Consider the following 22,387-nt stretch of genomic DNA (forward strand, 5'->3'; position numbering starts at 1 on the left):
ACACAGCAGACCTAATCTAGAAGGAAGAATGCCAATTTAACCAAAACAAAAATGAATACAAAATTTTTTCGTCCGGCACTGGCTGGACTAATTAAATAATAATTATTAGATATAAGATTTGAACCACTTATTGTTAGTTCATTAAATAATGAAGATACAATAAATAAATGATGAAAAAAAAAAGTCAAATTTATGTTGTCCACAGTTGAATAATTTTTTCTGAATCCGGCTTGGTATTCATTTAATATGTTGTTGTTGTCATCCATTCAGTAATACGGTTCAGCATTATAGTATTAAAGGTCTTGCAGAGTGTGTCGATCAGCGATAAACCTCGGTAATTCGGAAAATTTTGGTCTCCTTTCTTAAAAAGTTTGTAGTAAATTTGATGTTCGAAAATTTGATGGGATTTTTTCATATAGAAATATTTTGTTGAAAACAGATAATAATTCTTTAATAAATCAATTTGGTGCATACTTATAGAATTCATAACTAATGCCATCTTGACCAGGAGCTTTGTTTAGTTTTAGGGTTTTGATAACCGACGAAATTTCACATAATTCAATGGGAGAATCTAAAAGTGGATCCGTAAAATTTTGATTTAAATTTGTTTTATCTTCTTCGTAAAAATTGTAATTTTATACTGGTAGATTTTTCAATGCTATATCATTCACTTTGTTTTGCAGACATTGGTCGAGTTGTCATGGCTAAAACACGTTCACCACTCTTTTCTCCTTTCTATTCGTCAATTGAAATGCGAGATAGATCATCTGCTCCTACATTGTCTTTGCCTTTCACGTATTCGATGGAAAAATTGTATTCAGATAATTTTAATCTTATACTTGTTAATTTCGAGGCTGGATCTTTCATGTTAAAAATATAGACTAGGGGTCTATGATACGTTCTAACTACGAATTCTGTCCCATAAACATACGGTCTAAACTGATTAATAGCAAAATATATTGCAAATAATTCTTGTTCTATAGTTGGACCGATTTTAATGAAATTTTCAGGGAATCTTCAGAATAGCCTTGCGGGTAACACTCTAAAATCAGATTTTTGATTTTCGGTCTGTGGGCGGAGGGGTGTGGCAAAATCAAATTTTTACATTATACCGCTAATGCCATCTATATATATAAAAAACCGCTGGACCGATTTTGATGAAATTTTCAGGGAATCTTCAGAATAGCCCAGTTACACTGTATAGTCAGATTTTTAATATTTGGTCTGTGGCCAGAGGGGCGTGTAAAAATTGGATTTTTACATTATACCGCTAATGCCATATATTTCATAAAAATGGATGCGTGTATGTATGTTCCGTATGGACTCAAAAATGGCTGGACCGATTTTGATACAATTTTCACGGAATCTTCAGAAAAGCCTTTTTGGTAACAGTGTATAGTCAGATTTTTGATTTTCGTGATAAACAATTTTGTTTACTCTTCCATATTAAGTGGATGAATAAGAAATTTCCATATGAAATCTACTTTTAATCAAAAAATTATGATGTTAACAAGCTCGATGATCAAATACAATTGAAAGTGTCTGGCGAAACAATAAAATACAAATCGATTGACACAGTAATGGACGAAGAACAAGTCGTCAATTGTCCTACTTAATTTTTGAATTCATTGGAACCAGCCGAAATGCAACCACATGTATTAACATTGAAGATTGGATTACCGACACTGTATATTAAAATCGAGATAGATAGGGTTCAGCTAGTAATAAATAAATAAACTCTCTTGTGTATATGGGAAACATAAATAGAAACCATCATTGTGTTGTAATCAATTTGATTTGATAATATTCCATCTGAAGGTATATTAAAATTATCAGAAACAATATGAAAAACTTGTGGTGTTGAAACGTCAGAAATTAATAAGTTTGTGTTAATTGTACCTAATGACTTCGTAGTATCTGTTGTTATATCCACAGTATTAACGATATTCTGTCCATTTATTCCCAACTTATCTTTTAAACACAAATCTTTTAAAATTGATATATCAGCTTGAGAATCTACTAAAAACGAATTAGTCTTATACGATGCAACACAGTTTATATTTACAAAATCGGAGTAATTTAAATTGAAACTGTATACTGACTTAACTGTACTATCATTTAAAATATTTAATGCTCTTATTCCCTCAACATCTGCTGAGGGACTTCGGCGTTTAAAGTGCGCACGGAAGAACCTTGATTACGAAAATTGCCCTGTGACTATGATTTGAGTTATTGCCGTATCTACGACGATTGTTATAGCCACTTCCACGATAATTATTGCAGTTATTTTGCCCACGATAGCTGTTATTTACATTATACGATCTATTTCCATAATTATTGTCATTGCGTCGAGGAAATCTATCCATTCGTGAAGAGTTTTGATAACTAAAATTAGACCTACTTCTACTATAACGCATCGACAAAACCTGATTATGTGTTTCATTGTTTGATACTTCCACGATGAATTTTGCCACAACATCATTTGGTTCTTTAAAAACAGTTGATGCTAATATTGCCTTTACCATTTCAGATCTTGTATTACCTCAGCACACATTTGCCTTTTGCTCAATGGCCATTTCATGTGCTTTATGTTTGGTTATGCCCTCTATAACTAACGAACGTTCCAGAGCATCGGCTAAATCTTCCACATTTTTGGCAAAATCTGTATAATTGTTATTTTTTACGTGCAATGCTGCAATTCTACCAGTAACAACCATCGAACTATCTGGTGTTATTCTGATCTTATGATAATTTTAAAAAAATCTAGTGTATTTGAATATAATTTATTTTATAAAATTCGATCTAATTCTGTAAAATCGTTTCTAAAGTTATGAAAAAACTTTAATTATATAATTTTCAAAACAACTATTTTTTATATTAATTTTTAAGTTTTTGTGGTATTGTACAGTAGCACCACATTACCCCCTTCCTAATGAAAATGTTAAGCATCTTGAAGTTTCAGTTTTATTCTCTGGTTCAGCAAACAATTCATCTACAAAAGCTGGTTTAAGTCTGTCAATTGAAACTTTATCAGTGTTCTTTCCATTCCTGATTGTAAAGTATTTTTCGCTTCTTTCAATAAAATCGTAGGGTCCACTATATTTTTTTGAAAATGGTTTTAATATTCCATCATTGCGTACCCAAACTTGAGGAGTTTTTGATAATTCATTATATCGATCCCTTAGCGCCAAATTATCGTAAGCGACAAAACACAAATTTTACAGGAGAAGGTTTTTTTGATTATTTTGAAATTTATACATAGAATTAAAAATGTTATGATGCGATATAATAAAATTTCGTTCAAGCTATTTGTTTATTTTTCAAAAATATTTATAACTTTTGACAATTAAAAATTCATGGAATACATACTTTATTGAAAAATATGACAAAAAATGTTTTTTATTGAATTTTTTCATAAATACAAATTTATCGAATTTAAATTAAATTTTTATTTATGAATAGTTTTTAATGAAATTTCACAGATATGTAGATTTTTCTATTTAAAATGAAAAAATAAAAACGAATTTTGAAATTTATTATCAGCAATCCCGCAATTCCCAAAAAAGTGTTTAAAAAAATCCAAAAGTGGGAATTTTTAGTATTTTGGCTATAATATCCATACCAGGGTCGGGGTTATCGGAACCCTTTACAAAATAATTAGAAACATATTAGGCCACCTAAAATTGGTTACTATATTTTGATATCGAATATGCGATTTTAGAATTTTTGCCCTAAAATTTAATTTTACATAAAAATAGGTGTTTTATGAATGGACCTGGTCCCCTCGGTAACAACAATTTTTTCTTTTTTTTCTTTTAAAATATTTTATGAAAACTTAGCTTTCAGAAAATATATATTCCTTATACATCCTCTTAGAAATTTTTTGCGATAACTTAAAAAGAAAAAAGTACTTTTTTCCCCAGAAAATTAGCGAAAAATCGTCTTTTTAAAATTTTTTAAATTCGAATGCTTATTAATTTGGACTTAATCATTATTTTTAAACAATTATTTTTCTATTTGACATATAAATGTGTTGTTACTCCAGCAAACAAAAATTGGAGAAAATCGGAAAATATTTGGACCCGCTGTTATCAAAAAACTGGAGTGCGGTGGGTAAAAATTTTGAAAATTTAATTTTCAAATGCGAATACCTCCTGAGCTTTAAGAGATATTTGACAGCTAGAACAAGGTTTTTTATAGTGTTCGATGAGAAGATTATATGTGTGTAATTTTTTGGAAATCGGAACACAAGCGAATAAATTGGATCGTTTTAAAAATATAACATGCCCGAGGTGTCCTATTTTGAGGACCCTTGGTCGCGCCCCCGGTGGACCCATGAGGTCAAGGTTCAAAACTTAAACTCGACAACACTTTTTCTTTGCGCGTGTGAAATTTCATTCAAACCAATCTAACCATTTGGAAGTTACAGATTTATTTCCCTCTTTTTTTTCGATACCACTGTGTGTCGCTTACGATAAAATTCGTTTTCTGTAAAATATAAACATTGACTTACGATAAAATCTTACCCGCTATAATATTTAAGTTATTAACAATTTTGATATTCTGAGAACGCTAAAACATCAGTCGGTCCATACAATTTTAATTTTAGCAATAAAAAAAATTTTGAAAATGTCGCTTACGATAATTTGGCGCTAAGGGCTCGATATATAAATGGTTTTTTTGAACAATGATATGATGCATCTACAGGACGAATTTTATTCATTACCGATTTTAGATTTATTAGAAAATTGGACGCAGATTGTTTTTCTTTAACATCGCAGAAAAATTGACCGGATAATTTTAGATTTTCACCATAGAGAAATTTTGTGTGCTGTTCTCATTCCAAGAAGAACAGTTGGCAAAATTTTTGTCCATGAATTAGTATTGTGACATGTTATGGCAGCTTTTAATGTGCGACGCATTCTTTCAACTATACCGTTATTTTGGTTATGTTAACGTTACCGTTGTTGTAATATGTTGAGCCCCTATAAATTGAGCTAGTTCATAAAAGACATTTGACGTAAATTGTCGTCCACGATCTGAAACTATTTTATTCGGACATCCATATCTAGATATCCAACAGGTGTAAAACGTGTCACATACAGTTTCTGCAGAAATATTTTCTATTGGTATGGCTTCAGGCCACCTAGTGAATCTGTCTATTGGAGGTAGAGGTCCTACTAAGTCGAAATGAACTTCGGTGAAACATTCTGAAACAATTGGGAAAACTCCTATCGGAGACTTCACGTGTTTATAATTTTGGGTTTTTGGCATTGTTCACATTGTCGTACCATTTCACCAATATCTCGATTCATTGACGGCCAAACGAAACGATCGGATATGGGACGCACGCACTCCAGGATGGCATAAACCATGTAGTTGTTTGAATATATCTAACCTTTGGTTATTGCAGACATATGGTCGTGACTTCTGTTTAGATATATCACAGTAAATACTTTTGTTTGACCCTGGTATATTGATTAAAATTAGTTTCAATTGAGTAGTTTTTGGGTCATTAAGAATTTATTTCAATTCATCGTCTTTATTTTGTTGATCAGCCATACTGTCGTAATTGATTAAATCTATCTCACTAGATAAATAATCTGCCACTACATTCTCAGAACCGGATCACGTTTCTGTTTAAAAGCGAATATAAGTGGTTTGTGATCTGTATATATCGTGAAATTGCGTCCTTCTAACATAAATCTAAAATGATTGACACTCGCATAGGTTGCTATTACATCCGTGTTTGTATTCAATAAGTAATTATAAAACACGTACTTCAATTTTAATAAGTGGATATTTGTCTTTATTAGAAATCAATTATAAGAAGTAAAATTCAGTTACACAGACAATTTAAAACTAAACAAAACTAAACATGTTCTAATAATAATAATAAAATGAGAGAGGGTTGCCATTAACATTTAAAATAAAAGTGTTGTAAATACTGCATATATAACATTTCTTCCCCTCATGGGGAGAACAAAACTCTAGGCCTGCGGACTCTGCTTGAGCGGCGCAGATCACACTCCCGCTGTGGGGCCCCCACATTTGGTGTAGATGCCGACCGGCCTGAAGGTTGTTGAAGGTGTAGAAGTAAATCCTTTAAATCCTGATGCAGCCGACGGAGTAGCAAAATATTGACTTTATAGTTCCTCGGTGCTCGATCCGTTCATTGGTGTATCATCTCGGTTCGAACGTTGATGAGTTTCAGGTTGGTTGTGTAGATGTCTTTCATTAGTATAACTGGATACATTATAATCTGAGTTCCCTTCTGGAAGAATTTAAGATGTTCCCAGTTCTGGTGCACTGTTATCACCTCTACTACGAATCTGATCGACGTGACGTTTGTAGTATTTCCCTTGGAACAGTATTTCATAATGTATGTCATCCTTCTCGAACTGTCTATATTCATTGTTTGATTTAAGGTATTGTTGGGATGAAACCTTAATGTTAACATCTTCCGGTCTTAATAGGTCCAAGCGCGTGTGAAGTTGACGTCCTAAAAATAGTTGAGCTGGCGACTGACCCGTGGAATAATGTGGTGCATTTCTATATTGTCTCAAGAATTCATTTAAATTTTCCCGTAAGGTCTCCTTGGTTGTGCACATTGCATAAAGTGCATTTTTCACCGTTTGCACATATCGTTCTGCTTGCCCGTTTGTAGAGGGATGATAAGGAGCCGTATACTTATTGTACTTAACGCCTACAATCGTCAAAAAAGTATTGAATTCCACTGAAGAAAAATTCGTTCCGTTATCGGACACTACCATTAAAGGCACACCATACGTTGCAAACACTTCGTCCAAAAGTACTATAGTAGCAGCAGCAGTAATAGATTTGGTGACTTTAACATCCAACCATTTAGAGAACGCGTCAGTAATAATGAGAATCATCATACCATCTATTGGCCCAGCGTAATCGATGTGTACACGTTCCCAAGGAGATTTTGGGTATTCTCAGTGATGATCTTTAAATTTTGCGGGATTCTTAGCATTTCTTGCGCATTAGTTTGCCATGCGGGATATGCACAACACCGGTAGGGACCTGCTCGGTTGCACTATTTGCACTAGGGGCTTATGATCCGTTATCAAAGTCCAGTGTCTAGCATATAGATATTTGTAAAATTTCTGCACTGCCCAAACAATTGCTAAAGCCTCTTTATTCATCTGTGGATATTTCTGTTCCGTTGCGGTCATGGTGCGGCTTGCTTATGCAATTGGTCGCTCTTGGTTGCCTTGTAAACGATGGGAAAGTACAGCACCCAGTCCTGTTTTTCTTGCGTCAGTTGCCAAAATAAGCGGCAAGTCAGGGTCATTTGAGGCGAAACCAGAATATTCCTAATTTTCCCATAAGCTTCGTCTGACCCCTTAGACCAGAAAAATTTACCGCTCCTAATAATGTCCCGTAGTGGTCTTTCCAGGGTTGATAAATCCGGTATGAAGTTAGAGTAATAGGATGCCTTACCTAAAAATAACTGCAAGTCATCCATAATATTGGGTTTTTCCGACTGTAATATAGCATCTATATGTTTATTGGATTTATGTATTCCCTGAGCATCTATCTTTTGGCCCAAAAACTCAATTGATGAAGCGGCAAAAACACATTTCGGCTTATTCAACTTAAAACCAAGACTTCGTAGTCTCTCCAGCGTAATCTCCAATGTTCTAAAAAGTTTATCTAAATTGTCAGCGTAAATTAGAATATTTGGTATATCCTGTAAGACTGTCTCCATTGTACGTTGGACGTATCAGCCCATGTGTTGGAGTGTTGAGAGTTAGGACATGAGCAAACTCCTCGTGCACGACCAAATGACTATAAGCATCTGTCACATCAATATGCAAACACGCTGGCACCTTTCATTTTATTGAAAATATCCTCAGTTTTCGGAATGGGGTGCTCATCTATCACCATTTGCGGGTTAATAGTTGGCTTGTAATTGCCAGTAATTCTTATACCTCCGTTCTTTTTAATTACGATGTGTGTTGTGGAAGCCCACTCCGAAAACTCCACTTTCCTGTAAAAACCCGCCGAAATTTTAGCGTCTATTTCCTTAGCATAATCATCCCTTAACGCAAATGGAATTTCTCTAGGTCTTGCGAAAATCGGTTTAGCATTTGGCTTAAGATAAACTTTAACAGCCGCACCCAAAGTCCCAGCGATCTTATCTAATACTATATCGTACCGTGTTAACAGTTGTTGTAACCGACGTTGTTGTTCAGTAGTCAAGATAGAAGTTTGAACCGAAATTGTATTCATATTTCGCTCAGTAGATGAAACCAAGTTAAGCTCACTAGAATTACTCCGAATATTTGTTTCGAATAGCTCAATGAAATTTATATCGCGAGCAAAATGAACAATCCACTCGCGACCACATAACGTGTCAACATTGTCATTCACAAATTCAATCTACGACTTGTTTTTCTAAAGGTTACATTCACTATTGCCTTTCCAATACAATCCAATCTTTGGCCCGTACAACTAGAAAATTGCCGATCTGATTTTCCAAGCACAAGTCTTTCACCAAGGGCATTGAAATTCCTAATGCACATGACACCGTACGGCGCACCTGTATCTAATTCCATATCGACATTTTCACCATTTAGATTTACCGTGATAATCTTCTTTGCCACTGCGCCGGTCGTTTTCACGATGCCAACTTGATTTATAAACTGCACCATCTCATTATCATCACCATCCGATTCAGATACTTGTTTTAAACTCGCCTTGCACACTTTGCCTATATGGCCCAATTTACCGCACGAAAAACATTTAGCATTTTTAAATTTTCAATCCCGTCGTAGATCTTGACCACCACACCCGTAGCATTTGGTAGTTTTTGTAGTACTTGTTCTGGCTCGATTCTCGTTCTTAGTCTTAACTGGTGTATAACCCAACTTACATGTGGGTTCTGTGGTATTACTGTCACCTGTGTTCACAGCGTTCGTTGAACGTTGAGTCAATTCTCTGGAATAAGCAATTTCATACGCATCTGAAAAATTTCCGGGTTTTCTAGCAATAATATCATCACAAATCGACCGTGATTCTAGTCCAAAAATCATTTGCTCAATTAACATTCTATCTAGAGATGTTCCATACTCGCAAAAACGTAGAAAAAACGCCGCCAAAGATTCACCATATTCTTGTCTTACTTGTCGAAATTTAAAGCTCTCCGCAAATATGTTTCTCTTGCCGTCGAAATGTTCTGCTAATATAAGCTTAATCTCGTCATATGTAAGATCCTTAGGATGCCTCGGACTGATTAAAATACTAAGCGCTGTGTTCAGTTCACCACCCATATGGACACGAGCATAATTATGGTATTCACTTTCAGATATCTTGCTTAGTTGCAGCGCACAGTGGTTCAGAAACGTATTTTTTTGGCAATAATTCGGTATATTGGGAACAAAATCTGCTATATTGTTGATAAAAATTTTGGTTTGAGTAAAAAATTTTAAAAAGGCAAAGCATTGATCCTCAAAATAGTCCCACATTAGTATAGCTCTATATGTTTCTTAAATACTTGCAAAGTTTTTTTACTATCACACGGTAAATAACGTCACAGTATGCAGTTTTCTAAAAAAAACTCAGTTTTTGGAACACATTTCCCCCGTTTCAGGAATTTCGGTATTTCAAAATAAAAAATTATAATGCCATTGATTTAAGGACATTTGAGTCTATATTAGTTCCAAATTTTGTTATGATATCTTTAACCGTTAAAATTTTACATTAATTCAAATTTTATATTTTTCTTCATAGAAAATCACCATATTATAATTTTTTTAGGGTTTTACATGTTCCAAATTCGGATGCATGTAACTTTTTATAGGGACGTCATAACTGTTACCAGTTTATATTATTTAGAATTTTATCGCCAATATAGCTGACTTTGTAAAAACAAATGTCGACCCTCCGTAAGCCCGCCATATCTAAATACCAAAAAAAAGATCGAGCAAAAATAAAAAAAATAAATCAATAAATCTAAATATCTCTTACCCCCAGTAACACGAAGTCTGGTTATGTTTTAACTAATAGTTATACTGACAGTTTTCATACAAACATAATTTTAAACGACAGCATAACTATTAGTTAAGGCATAACCAGACTTCGTGTTAATGGGGGTTAAACTAATATAGTTAACCTACAAATCTAAGCGTATTTAAATAGTACTTGAGAAGATATACTAATCTTCTCTAGTACTATTTATATTTAAAATTTCAGCTCATTCGATCATAAATTGATTTTTGGCGTTTGTTTTTTAAAAAATTGAACTACGAATCAACTGGAAAACACCTCATCTCCAACCATGTAAAATTTCGTAATAATATCGCAAATAGTTCGCGAGATAACGAATTATTTTTTTTTAAAAAAAGCAGTTATTGCATGCGCAATAACATGCTTGTGAAGCAAATTTTTCCTAACTTTTTTTTTAATTTTTTATACCGGAATTGCTTAGGGGCAAAAATGGGCAGCTGAATTTTTAATAAGTGTTAGCTGAGATTTCTAGTTTTAATTTTATATAAGTCTCGGTATAGAGGTCGTTGGAGATCAATAGATACAAACCATAGAAATTGTAGAAAATAAATATTTTTGGACAATTTATAGTAGCAAAAAAATTTTTTTTTTTAATTTTCAATATTTTTTTTATTTGCATATATATCATTTATAACATCCAGTTGTATAAAAACAAGTAAGAGAGCTATATTCGGCTGTGCCGAATCTTATATACCCTTCACCAAATTATACTTAGAAATATTTTTTTTTTAAATATTTTTATTTAAACAAAATCAAAATTTTTTTTTTCCAAATTGTTTTTTAATTTTTTTTAAAAAAAGTTTTTTCGAAATTTTTTTTTTTAAATTTCTTTAATTAATTTTTTTTGGAAAAAGAATTTATGACAAAAAAAAATTTTTGATGAAAAAAAAATTCGGGTTAAAAAATATTTTTTTCCGATTTTGACCCATTGTATGTCCAACTTACTATGGTTTTATATACGTCGTTGCAAAGGTCTTTGAAATATCTATCATTAGATATCCATATTGTCTATATTAATGACTTAGTAATCCAGATATAGGTCAATAATAGGTCAAAAATCGAGGTAGTCCTAGTTTTTTCCTTATATCTCAGCCATTTGTGTACCGATTTTTTCGATTTTAAATAGCGACCGAGCCGGAAGAATTTCGGAGATATTGATGTATGAATGTAAGTATGTAAGTTATTTGGGGGCTTCGGAAAGTTGATTTCAACACACAGACGGACAGACGGACATGGCTATATCGATTCCGCTATCTATAACGATCCAGAATATATATATACAAATGAAAAATGTGGAAATTACAAACGGAATGACAAACTTATATATACCCTTGCCACTCATGGTGAAGGGTATAAAAATTATTATGATGTCATTACAAGAGTATTTTAAAAGCATGAAGCGTTCATCAAAATCGGCACAAAAATATACAACATTTCGCTATCTTTCGAAGAGAAATTCCAAAAATTTACTTTTGACCTTCACGATTACAGGTTTAACGTTTTCCAATTTTAGTAAAACTTTCAGAGTATATTTAGAATTATCTGGAGTATAATATTCTGAATAGGTTTTACCTAAAATTCATAACAGTAAGGAAATAGAGCACATTCGCCAAAAAATGGCCAAATAATTGGTTTTTCTCGAAAATTTCAATCGCAGGTACGGAAAAACTATAAGAGATATTTTCATAATTTTTTCATATTTTTATTCCCTATTATGTTCTGAATAAATCCCAATGAGATGATAATAAAATTCTGAAATTTGTTTAACAAAATTTTAAAAAATTTGAAAAAGGAGTTTTGAAACTGCCGTTAAAATTTTTTTATTTTTTTTGTCATACCTGCGAATAGGTTAACGGTATCCTACGAAGACAAAAACTCATATACAAGTAAATATGGATATATTTTAAGTAAAAATGTGCTTTTATTTTAATAGTTTTCAAAATATGTTAATTTTGTTCATACATTTATTGTTCTAGTTGCTGAGACACGTTAATGACCTGGCGAATTTTTAATAACTTTAACATTTTTTAACCAATTTCTGTTTTTTATGTCTCATTAGAACGATAATTATGTACACATTTCTATTCTTTTAAATTAAATTGCAAAAGTAATTTTTTAATGGCAAAATTTTTACAAAAACTGAAAAAAATGCATTTTTTCCCCTTGTAAATGCATCTCAAAATTTCAGAGGGCTTGAGGGCTTAACCCCAACCGATTTACCTAAAATTTTTTTCAGGATGATTTTTTTTACTAATGTTCACCAAACTGAGGGGTGCGAATGGCCAAAATCCAACTTTCGTCTATTAAGGGCCACCCTAATCTATATATATATATATATATATATAAAAGAGTAACGTTACTGACTGAATGACTGACTGATTCATCATCGCACAGACGAACGACTGAAGCTACAATCATTAAATTTGAACTGTGGGTTCCTCCCTCCCCAAAACGATCCGATGAAGGATTTTTGGAAATTCGAACGTTTAGGGGGTAAATTCGGTAACCTTATATCTTCAAAACTAATAAAGATCCAAAAAATCTTAAAATTGCATGTTACTCCAATTAAAAAATAAGCTGACAGGTGTTTCGTACTTTTTCGAAATTCGAACCTTTTATGAGAGAAAACGAGTAAAAACTTTATTTTGGTACTTTTTTGGCACCCTATATATCTTTTAAACCAATAAACATAGAAACAAATTTTAAATCGTATTCTTTACTTATCAAAAAACAAAAAATATAAGTTTGGTACTTTTTTGAAATTCGAACCCTTAAGGGATACAAATTGTGTTTATTTTTGGTACTTTTTCATAAAATAGGTTTTTCTATAATTTGATATAGACATACGAATATTTTATTATGAACTCCCATCACGATACAGAAATTTATTTGAATAAAATTTTACCACCGCAATGGGGATAAAAAAGGTACCAAAAAGGGGATAAAATTGGGAAAATACATTTTATTTGAAATTATTAAGCCAATTTTGATAATTTGTTTAACATTGGTTCCTGGATTTATACAAAAATTAACTAACAGGGTGTTATTTGGTACTCGAGTGCCAAGGTGTATATTGGGCCAAATCCGGGTAAACAGTTTGGTACTTTTTTTAAAACATATTTTTTCTGGGGCATATTAACACAGATTTTAATCTTTTAAGACATTTCTGTAGCATAAACAATTTTGGCAAAATGGAATATTTTTAAATTTCAAACTTGACTGGTGTTCAAGGAGGAAAAGGGAAATTGGTACTTTTCTCCAAATGGGACTATTATTTTAAATTATTTCACTTATCGACATTAAAGTTAGCTATTATGTATCTGAATGAAATTAGTGTTAGGAATAGGGGATAATATTTAGGTACCAAAATGTAAGAACTATAGGTACTTTTTAATTCTTCTAATGGTACTTTTTGAATTTTCTATAACAATGGACTTCAAAACATGAAATTAAGCATATATGGTCCTAAGTGAGTGAGAATTCTAGATGGAGACTTTTTGGTACTTTTTCTTTATTCGAATGAACCTAAGGAGTGAGATCGAAAAATTCTTAACATACATATATGTTTATAAAAAAGAAACCACTAAACTTACAGCTTTAATTTTTTTTTTATTTGATTGAAATTATTATTACAATTTACAAAAAAAATTATTTTTATAGTTTTAATCACTAGTGATGAAATTTTGAACCTTTTTCGGAAACCCTTCCATTAACGTTTTTATAGTGCTTTCTGTCACTTTGCTCGAACATGTAGTCCATCTCCGTTTAAAATCTACCACACTTTTGGACACCTTTTTTGTACTCTTCAATTCTCTTTTAACAAGAGCCCAATATCTCTCCACTGGCCTTAGCTCCGGGCAGTTTGGAGGATTTGCCTCTCTTGGTACAAATACCACATTATTGTTCTTGTACCACTCAAGGGCTTGTTTGCCATAGTGACAGGATGCCAAGTCAGGCCAAAAATAAGTGGACACATTATGAAGTCTTATGAATGGAAGCAGCCTTTTTTGTAAACATTCCTTGATGTAAATTTCGGTATTTATAGAGCCCGTTGTAACAAATGAGTGGCTTCTTTTGCCGCAACTGCATATTGCTTGCCATACCAAGAACTTTCTGGGAAATTTTGTCTGCTTTTGGGTCCTAAACTTTTCTTCAACATTCCCTCGAGCATCAGCAACATAAAATTTTTGACCTGGAAGTTGCGAAAAATCTGCCAGAACATACGTTTCGTCATCCATTATGCAGCAAGAATATTTTTTTATAAAACTTGACTTCAATTTCCGTGCTCTGTTTTTGGCCTCTAAATTTTTAGTAGCGTTCCTGTCAGGAACTTTTTGAGCCTTGTATGTTTTTAAACCTGCATTAGCTTTAACTTTTCGTACCAAATAGTCCGAGCACTGAGCTAACCGGGCTGCTTTCCTACCGGATGTGTTGGGAGCTCTTTTGAAAATGCGTTCTATTTTTTTGGCTTTAGAAACATCATGTGGACCATTCCTTCTACCTGAACCAGGTTTTCTATCAACTGACAAGTTCTCCCGGTACTGTTTAATAACATTGGAAACAGTTTGACGGCAGACCTTTGTATGCTTGGCCAACTTTTTGTAAGACCAAGTTGGGTTTTGTTGAAAATATTTAATAATTTCAGTACGCACTTTTTTCTGGTCACTCATTTTAATCAGATTAACAAAAAAATTAATATAATTGACATTACACATAATAACTGACATGTTTTTCAAAGGTAACTTGATCAAAAAAAAATTCAAATAATACTTGGGTTAAAAAATGTAATGAAAAACGTGTGTTAAGAATTTTTCGATCTCACTCCTTAGAAACATGAAATAAAGTTTACATGGGCCCGAGTGAGTGGGAATCCACAAGTGCCTGCTTTTTGGTACTTTTTCTATATTCTAATGGTACTTTTTTGAATTTTCTATAATAATGGAGTGAGTGGGAATCCACAAGTGCCTGCTTTTTGGTACTTTTTCTATATTCTAATGGTACTTTTTTGAATTTTCTATAATAATGGACCTAGAAATATGAAATTAAGCGTATACGGTCCGAAGTGGGTGAAAATTCAAGCGGATACTTCATGGTACTTTTTCTTTATTATAATGGTACTTTTTTAATTTTCTATAACAATGGACTTAGAAACTTGAAATTAAGCATACATGTACTCTTAGGGCACTGCTACACGTTCAATATATATTGTGATATTTGGATCGTGATCCATTGAAATGGATCACGCAAAATGAGGTTATTCTGCGATTTGGATCGCGATCCATCAATACCGTATACTACACTTTCAATAAATATCGCGATACTGGATCGCGGTCAATATATATTGAACGTGTAGCAGTGCCCTTTTCTTCACCAATGAACCTAGAAACATGAAATAAAGCTTATATGGACCCGAGTGAGTCGGAATCCACAAGTGCCTGCTGTTTGGTACTTTTTATATATTGTAGTTAGTGTTTATAAAAAACCGACTTTTTAAAAAACCGGTTTGTCGATTAACCGAAAATTGGCCTTTTTTAGAAAACCGGTTTTTCGGTTAACCGACATCGAAAAAACCGGTTAACCGTCATATATGCGTAGAAAACATAAACTGTCCAATAAAGTATATACAGCTTAACAATTTTTATTGGTGTATTCATTAAATTAGTGTATTCATTAAATTTCAACCAAAAATGTAAATCAATTTTTTAATTAAATAATTGATAATTTTGAAATTTATTATCACCTCGACTTTCTGATATAAAACAGAGAATGCTCCAAGTCCAAAAAAGGACATATAAGGTGCAAACGCACTTCTTCATAACTGTGATAATTTGTCATTATAAATCTTACCAAATAATTAATAAAACTCCATTATCAGTTTTCAAAAATATTTCAAATCATTGAATTATTTCTGAAAAGTAACACTAAGCTAACGAAATTATTAATAAAATTAAATTTTAAGAACAAAATACACTAATGAATTCAAATTGATTGAAATAAGGTATGCATATCAAATTCAAGATAACGTTAGGTAAAATCATCACTAAGTTTATAATGAATCATTATTAAGATTTAACTTAACTTCTAGAATTATGCGGAATTTCATTTTTAATAGTTTCATTATGTGCAATTTATTCTGAAAAAGTTTTTAAGTAAACTCATCGTCCTCTACTATTTAGAATCATTGTAATTCTTAAAAATATCAATATAAATAGTTTTGTATTGTAAATAAGCAGTTTAGGTTTCAAATAAAACCAATAATGTGTATACAATGAATATAAAAAATTCACAAAACCATGAGATTTCTTGATTTTGGGCCTAAATTTTAAAAACCGGTTAACCGACTGATAAAAACCGGATAAACCGGTTAACCGAAAATCAACATTTTAAATTAACCGGTTCGCAAAAAACTGAGATTTCGAAGAAAACCCGGTTTTTCGGTTAACCGGTTTATAAACAATAATTGTAGTGGTACTTTTTGAATTTTCTGTAGTAATGGATATAGAAATATGAAATTAAGCGTATATGTTCCTAAGTTAGTGAGAAGGAGAGGGAGTCTTTTTGGTACTTTTTCTTTATTTGAATGGTACTTTTTTGAATTTTCTATAATAATCGACCTAGAGTTTCCAAAAAAACCAAAGAATTTCAAAACCGATAGGTTTAGGTTTTTTCGGTTTTGTAATAATTTATTAAATATTAAGTGTTATAGAAACAAAATTAGTTGATAATATAGGAAATGCTATACAAATTTAAAATTCAAACTTGAGGGGTTATGGTTTAGTGAATGCGAATTCAAAAGAGATAATCAATGGTACTATTTGTTTATTGTAATGGTACTTTTGAATATTTTATAATAATAAACCTAAAAATTTTAAATTAAGCACACATGATTCTGAGTGAATTTGAATTCACAAAAGGTAACTTTTGCATTTTCTATAATAATGGACCCAGAAATATGAAATTAGACATTTACAATTAGATTCACAAAGTGACTCTTAATAGTACTATTTCATTCTTCTAATTGGGGTGGCGAAGCGCACCGGGTCAGCTAGTAATCCATAAAGTGGCTTAGAAAGAAATTCGGTTATAGTCCAAAAAAATTGTGTATCGTATTAAATATTTAACATACCTGAGGTGTCCTAATTTGGGAACCCCTGTCCGCACTTTTATTGGGCCCATGAGGTCCTAATTCTTTGTGCATGTCAAATTTCATTAAAATTGGACCAACCGTTTAGAAGTTACAGATTTATTTCCCTCTTTTTTTTCTATACCACTGCGCAGCGCTGTCTAGCGTGAGTTCTAGGTAAAAATAAATATCAAAAATGGATTCCCCGACCCCAAAAATAATAAGATACAACTTTCCGGGAAAATAAAAATAAATAGGCATTGTTTTATCAAAGTTTTAATGATTTTTTCTTGTTAGACAGCGTTCCAAAATCACCAACTTCAAATGCGTAAAAAACAAGTAAGAGAGCTATATTCGGCTGTACCGAATCTTATATACCCTTCACCAAATTATACTTCAAATTTTAAATATTTATAGGTAAACAAAATTTTTTTTTTTAATTTTTTGTAAACAAATTTTTTCGAATTGTTTTTTTTAAATTTTAAACATTTTTTTTAATATTTAGCGAAATAAAGCTTGGCAACAAAAAATTCGGGTTAAAAAATATTTTTTTCGATTTTGACGCATTGTAGGTCCAACTTAATATGCTGGTCTTATAAACGTCGTTGCAAAGGTCATTGAAATATCTAACATTTTGATGAAATTTTCAAGGAATCTTCAGAATAGCCCAGCGGGTAACACTGTATGGTCAGATTTTTGATATTCGGTCTGTTGGTGGATCCAACTCCGATACTGTTTTTTTTCCAAATTGTAAATTTACGCAATAAATGTGTAAATCTTATAATAGAGTTAAATTAAAGAAAATTTCGTCCAGTATAAACAATACGTAACATGTTTTGTTCGTTTGTTTACAACTTTAAATTGATTTGGAAATTTTCCATACAAAAAATAAAAAAAAATTTGGAACATATTGGGAGCCAAAATAACTGCACATCTTTTGAGGCCAAGAACGAATCAAGCCAATATCGGATACTTGGGTATTTCAGTCACGGACAACCAGCCAGAAGATGGACATAATGATTTTTAATTATTCTGAGTCGATTGATCAGTCTCCAGTCTCAGTTGTGCTTTTAAAGAGATTAGTTGTTCGCAATGTCGTCGGATAAAAAAATCATTTGTTCAAAATGTTACAAAAACATTCAAAATAATGCATGTATTACTTGCGAAATATGCCAATGTAAATTCCATGGAGTATGTGCTAAAGTTGAAAATGAGTGTGCGGTCACTGCCCTTTCTACCTTTATAAATATTGTTTATAATTTTGACAATTGTTTACAAACATCCAGTGATTTGGTGAAAAAAATAAGCCTACTAACATATGAAGTAGAGCAATTAAAAATGTTATTCTCACAATTTATGAATAACAATGCTAAAAACAATAATAAATCAAATCAAAATAAATCTCTTTGTGATGGTACTGCTGTTGTTTTTGCTAAAGCCAGTTCTGTGGATGCTGTTAATGATGTTGTTGTTGCTAAACCTAACTCTGTTGATGCTAATAATACTGCTGTTGTTGTTGCTAAAGCCAATACTGAGGATTCTGATAAAGCTGCTACTTATGTTAATGCTAATAGTAATGCAAATGCTGTGATTTTAAATGCTGAAACCTCTGAAAATGTGGGAGATTGGACTAATGTTACTAGGAGGAAAAATACTGCAAAATACCGTAAAGTTGTTTTTGGTGATAATAATAATGAATTAGATGTTATTGTTAAAATGAAATGGGTGCATTTATCTTCATTTAAGCCAACAATAACTGAAGATAATATTATTAATTATGTAGAAAAGCATCTAAATATAAATAAGATGCATTTATCATGCTATAAATTAGTTAAGAAGGATGTTTCTTATGATGATTTAAAATTTGTTAATTTTAATCTTGGTATATCTCCAGCTTTTTATCAGGAACTTTTTAAACCTGAACTTTGGACTTCAGATATAATAGTCCGACCACTTAAGTTTTTTCCAAAGAAGCCTATTGTGGAAAAGAACGAATCCTTTTAAATCTCTAAAAATTTATTACCAAAATGTTTCTGGAATGCGAACTAAAACTACATTATTAACCTTATTTACATGTGATTGTGAATTTGATGTTATTGTTATCACTGAAACTTGGCTAAATTCAGTTTTCTTTTTTTTTTCAACATTTGTTTATTGTATCTTCATTATTTAATGAACTAACAATAAGTGGTTCAAATCTTATATCTAATATTATTATTTAATTAGTCCAGCCAGTGCCGGACGACAAAATTTTGTGTTCATGGTTGTTTTGGTTAAATTGGCATTCTTCCTTCTAGATTAGGTCTGCTGTGTTCCTACTTCTTAATCGAGTGTGGCCACGGTTATCTAATATGTTGCGGGCCAGCGGGTTTGGGTGAACTTCAAGTTTTTTTTAAATATTTTTGTAAATTTTTCGAGATTTCAGTTTTTACAATGGGCACGTTTAGATCTTTGTGTATATTCGCGTTTTTGATATACCAGGGGGCAACTGTGATCATTCTTAGAAACTTGTTTTGGCGTCTTTGGATCTTTTCTACATTTGACGCTGAGGCCGTGCCCCATAATTGTATGCCATAACACCATATCGGTTTTATGATCATGTTATAAAGTAGAAGTTTACAATCTAAACTAAGCGTGGAGTTTCTGCCAATAAGCCAATTAATTTGAATTGATTTCAATTTCATTTGAGCCAACTTTGCATCTATATGACTTTTCCATGTAAGGCGACGATCGAGATGTATTCCGAGGTATTTCACTTCCGATTGTTGAATAATTGTTTGGTTATTGATATGAATATGGGGGCATGATTCTCTACACAATGTAAATGTTATGTGTGTACATTTTTGCTCGTTGACTTTAATTTTCCATTGTTTTAACCATTTTTATACCCTTCACCATGAGTGGCAAGGGTATATATAAGTTTGTCATTCCGTTTGTAATTTCCACATTTTTCATTTGCGACCCCATAAAGTATATATATTCTGGATCGTTATAGATAGCGGAATCGATATAGCCATGTCCGTCTGTCCGTCTGTCCGTCTGTGTGTTGAAATCAACTTTCCGAAGCCCCCAAATAACATACATACATGATTCATATATCAATATCTCCGGAATTCTTCCGGCTCGGTTGCTATTTAAAATCGAGAAAATCGGTCCACAAATGGCTGAGATATAAGGAAAAAACCAGGACAACCTCGACTTTTTACCTATTTTTGACCTATATCTGGATTACTAAGTCATTGATATAGACAATATGGATATCTAATGATAGATATTTCAAAGACCTTTGCATCGACGTATATAAGACCATAGTAAGTTGGACCTGGGCTGAGATATAACCATAAAACCAAAACACAATGTAATTTGTTATTGTTTTCAATGATGTCATGCAAATATATGTATAATAACAAACAAAGCTTTATTTGTATGTATATATGTATGTGTTTTTTTGTCAATCTTCAGCAATGCGAATTTATATACCAGGTGGTGTCGATTCTACAATAAGTACAACATTTACAAAAACCACTTGCAATTTGTTTTTGTGTATGTGGTTTAAGCTGTCAAAGTTTACCTGTTGTTTTTGTTACTTTTACGTTTGTTGTAGCATTCGCCGCAACAATCATAGGATAATTGACAGCTCAAACATCAAAACAACATTATCAACACCACCTGGTATATAAATTCGCCTTGAGAGAGAGCTTTTTATAATGTGTTCTCAAAAGAGCAACTCTCTCACGCGTACACAGAACCAGTGTTGCTATATATTTTTTGAAGAAAACATTTTATTTCTAAGTACATACTAAAATTACAAAACCCAATTCGTACATATATGTAATCAAACTGAGATAATTTATGTGAATTTAGTGCTGGAGACACTTTCAATATATTCAAATCAATCTCCCCATTTAGTGGATGAATTTGGGGACTATCATTTTGAAATCATCGGTTCAACTTATTGATATCAATTTTCCAAAAAAAACTTTTTTTTAAAAATAAAACTTTTTGCGTCTCAAAAACCTTGCTAAAAAGGGAAAACTTGATATTTGGTAACACTGCACAGAACACATATTGTACAAAAACAACAACCACGTTGTTTGAGCACGTTGCTTTTGCGCTTATTTCATTTTTGTTGTTGTATGTTGCTATTGTCAACAAATAATTGAGCAACGCAACCACTCCCAGCAAGGCGAATCTATAGAAGGTGACGACAGAACTACAACATGTACAAAAACAACAGGTACTTTGTTTTTGTTAAAAGATAGTCGAACTGTCAAAGTTGCCTGTTGTTGTTTTTGCTTTTGGGTTTGTTGTATTTTTCTCCACAACAATCACAAGTGAATTGACAGTTCACATGTCTAAACAATTCGCCTTGACTCCCATATTGTTATTCTATTTTTTTTAGCCGTTTTTAAACATGAAAGTAAATAACAAACATTTCAGAAAAAGCTTTTTGTTCGATTGTTGTGTTTAATTCTTTTAATACCCTTCATCATATGTATATGTAAGTTTGTCATTCCGTTTGCAATTTCTATAAAATTTTATGAAATTTCAACAGATTATGTAAACGATTCTATATTGGATTTGCTGTTACGGTTCCATATGTGTTCTCCTTTTTTAAGATTTACTTTTAATCTTATATACAGGGATGGAAAATTATATTTTTGTTCCGTATTAAAATAGTATTAAAAAATTACTTTCTTCATCACCAGAGTACTTAAAATTTTAATATTACTGTAGCTTTATGTTGTAAACAGTCGTCTGTTATCACAAAATTGTCTATAGAAAGTGCTGTTGAATACGAGATTTTCTATAGAAAATGCTGTTATAATAGACAAGATTTTTAAAGAAAATGCTGTTTTTCATACGATTTTCTATAGAAAATACACAACATGTCCAAAAAATATAGTTATAGACAAGATTTTCTATAGAAAATTATTTTATTTTCTATAGAAAAATGTTACACTCAAGATTTTCAACAGAAAATATAGTTATACTTAAGATTTTCTACAGCAAATATTGTTATACACATGATTGTTTATAGAAAATATTGTTCTACGCAAGATTTTCTATAGAAAATATTGTTCTACGCAAGATTTTCTATAGAAAATATTGTTCTACGCAAGATTTTCTATAGAAAATATTGTTCTACGCAAGATTTTCTATAGAAAATATTGTTCTACGCAAGATTTTCTATAGAAAATATTGTTCTACGCAAGATTTTCTATAGAA

The 22,387-nt window shown here is 31.9% G+C and overlaps 1 pseudogene; it reads right to left on the reverse strand.

Annotated features, from left to right (window-relative positions):
- Positions 1-8,396: 8,396 nt before the first annotated feature.
- Positions 8,397-9,299, reverse strand: LOC135950600 (uncharacterized; annotated as a pseudogene).
- Between the last annotated feature and the right edge of the window lie 13,088 nt (positions 9,300-22,387).

This window comes from Calliphora vicina, chromosome 2 (genome assembly GCF_958450345.1).
Source record: "Calliphora vicina chromosome 2, idCalVici1.1, whole genome shotgun sequence".
Lineage (NCBI taxonomy): Eukaryota > Metazoa > Arthropoda > Insecta > Diptera > Calliphoridae > Calliphora > Calliphora vicina.